General features: G+C 32.5%; 1 non-coding gene across 1 annotated transcript; it reads right to left on the reverse strand.

The window, feature by feature from the left end:
• Positions 1-2,738: 2,738 nt before the first annotated feature.
• On the reverse strand, positions 2,739-2,810 carry Trnac-gca (transfer RNA cysteine (anticodon GCA)). The gene has a single exon. It is a non-coding gene; the product is annotated as a tRNA-Cys (tRNA).
• Between the last annotated feature and the right edge of the window lie 267 nt (positions 2,811-3,077).

Here is a 3,077-nt window from a genome sequence, read left to right on the forward strand (position 1 = left end):
GCCGCAAGGTTTCATATTGCCCTTAGTTTGGTCTTTAATTACTATAAGTGTCAACATAGGTCTTTAATAGGACTGAGGACAGTAAGACTTTAATTATCATCTCGTGCGGGGTCATCCGGGCATTTTGGAGATTCGAACCTTATTTGAACCGCTTGTCAAATTGTCCGGTATGAGAAAAACATTTCGCTTGACAAAAAAGTTCATCTTGTCATTTAGATGCTGACTAAGGTACAATTTGACTTTAAATCTACCTCTTGTGTTGTTCATTATTTGACTTTATGTTTCCATTTATGATCAAATAGCATGCCCTAACATTCCTTTTGCTGATGCATTTCGTATTTCCATGTTGTTATTTACATGTCGTCACAATTAAAACATACGTCATTTTTAATCACGGTTACTTATTACGTCAACGAGGTTATCAAAAAAGAGTATGTTATTTGAAAAAAAGCTGCTGTTCCAAATGAAAATAACCTTTTATAAAAATTGATTAAGATCTAATTATCCATTTTGAATACGCATTTTTACTCCCTGACAACTGCTTAAATCTGATTATGAAATGTAAAAACTTTTAATTATATAATTTATATAAAATTCAGGAAAAAAATATTTCATTGCGGTTATCAACAACTCCACAGCGAATTACTGCTAAAGTAGCGAGAATTTATGTGCATGTATTCATTCATTCGTTCGTTCGTTCGTTCGTACGTTCGTTCGTTCGTCCGTCCGTCCGGTCGGTCGGTCGGTCGGTCAGTCAGTCATTCCGGTTTACATGTTTTTGCTTCTACATCGTATCATATGTACTCAAATAACATTGCAGCACCCTTAACACTTGTTAAATAACACCATAGCAATTCTCTAGCCAAATGGTACACATGTTAAAGGGTCCACAACTAGCATGTAACAGCGGGTCCTTTGAAATAAGTTTATTAATTTTCATAAAGCATATAAAAATCATTAACATTTTACAATAAACAATTTTTGGCTATTCAACTGTCAACCACACAAAAGAACACACCATGTACGTACGCTAATGTGAGTAACACGTGCGGGCACGTGAATAATAGATAAATCCGCATAATTACTAAAACTAATCTTCAGATATATTTGATTTATTCCCTAGCCGTGTAACACATCGAATAATTTTATCATTTTTTAATACAAAACATATTGCATGGTTCGACAGTAAGTTCTCGGTCATTATCGTAATCCTTCGGTAAAGTACGTATAAATGCGAACAGTTTTAATTTATTGACAGTCTGTGGTCTGTTTAGCAATCGTAATATATAGTGTCACCGGTCCTTGGTGGCTTAGACCAACCACCTACCCATCGTATACGTCAAATATAATGCACGTCGTGCAATACATTTTTCGAATCGCAAAAGTTGCAAGGTGTGTGATAAGGGATTTTCTTTTCACAATAATTTCACTCATTCTACATAAATATAGTGTACAATGTGTACGAAAGACATATAGCATGAATTCCCGATTTCATCTTTGAAATCGTTGAAATTGAAATCGTGAAGCCGTTAAATTCACGAAGTTAAAATTGTGAATTCACGAAGATGAAATCGGGAATTCATGAAGTTGAAATGTCCCCACCGGTCTTTCGTAATTGTATCAACACTTGTACTTGTTTAACATCCAATGCTATTCGGCAATGTTGCACCTTATTCCCCCTAAAATCTTAATGAATATATTTTGAATTTTTGAAGTGCAATTTGTTTAACAGTCTGAAGAACTAAGTTTATGAAAATTATGAATTATGATATAACAAAATTTTGTGTTTATAAAACACTTCGGATATGGAAATGCGGTTTAATTGGTTGTTAATAAACAAATAGCTAATTTTCTACTATTAATAGCAACAAGGCTATAGTTTTAAGTTGGGTGCAACTCATTTAAGTAGAAACTATTTCTATACTTTTTTTCACGTTAAAAGTAGATTAATAAGTGAGGATTTGATCTGCAAAGTTTATAATTGAATTAAATGGCGATGAACAGTTTTCATTAAAGGCCCATTATGTTCCAGACATGACTTTTCTCTCTCAAAAACTTTTCATTTTGGTGTCCTGTCATAGTTTTAAAATTTACACATTGGCAAGTTACCTAAACCTTCTTTGGCTTCTGTTTTTTCTTCTTCTTTTTTCTTCCTCTTTTGCGGTTAGAAGAGAAACAGTGATTTAGTACTTTGCATGGAAGTCAAAATACTACTTTGTTAACATTTTGCTACGTTCATGACAAAGAATGTCACATTCGACCCTATATTAATTTATCCAGACGGTAAGCAACCATTATTTAAACGTTATAAAACTCATATTTGCCCTTTATAAAGAAGAAAGAAAAATATATGGTAAGCAAACTTTTTTTGTTTACATTATCAAGCTACATCTGCTGTGCTGTGCTGACTTTTCGTACCTACTCTACTTATACTTTGTAATTGGTGCCGAAAACAAATCCGGAGCGGCATTGCTGAAATGAAATGAGTAAAATAATAATAATTTTAAAGATATACTATGCTCAAATTTAATTTTTCAAAATATTAATAATACATTTCTAAGATAAAAATATTTTACCCAAAGATGAGCATAGTATATATTTAAATTAGATTTAACAGTTATGTTAAATTTGGTTTTCGAATTTCGCGTAGTATTACCACTTTGATGCGATTGCACATCTTCTAATTTTGATATTTTTACTTTATCTTTAAATAATATGAAAGAAAAGGAAAAAAATACAGGGGACACCCGGGTTCGAACCGGGGACCTCTCGATCTGCAGTCGAATGCTCTACCACTGAGCTATATCCCCATTGAGATCACATGTCGTAAAACCAATATACTAACTATCTAAATATTGCATAAAAGTTATACAAGGAAAAGGGAGACAACACTATATAGTAGATATTGGTATTCATATTAAAGGCACAATTTGCCTCATAAACGATTTTTTCTCTCCATTCTTTAGAAAGGCAAAACATGACTTTTATAATTATAACATTTAACTGTGTTTTTTTTTGTTAAAAGCATATAACCTGAAGAAAGAAGCCCTGACTGAAACTATTTGTCAAAAGTTGCA

The sequence above is a fragment of the Ruditapes philippinarum genome, unplaced genomic scaffold (assembly GCF_026571515.1).
Source record: "Ruditapes philippinarum isolate M1 unplaced genomic scaffold, ASM2657151v2 ctg2142_1_1_1_1, whole genome shotgun sequence".
Lineage (NCBI taxonomy): Eukaryota > Metazoa > Mollusca > Bivalvia > Venerida > Veneridae > Ruditapes > Ruditapes philippinarum.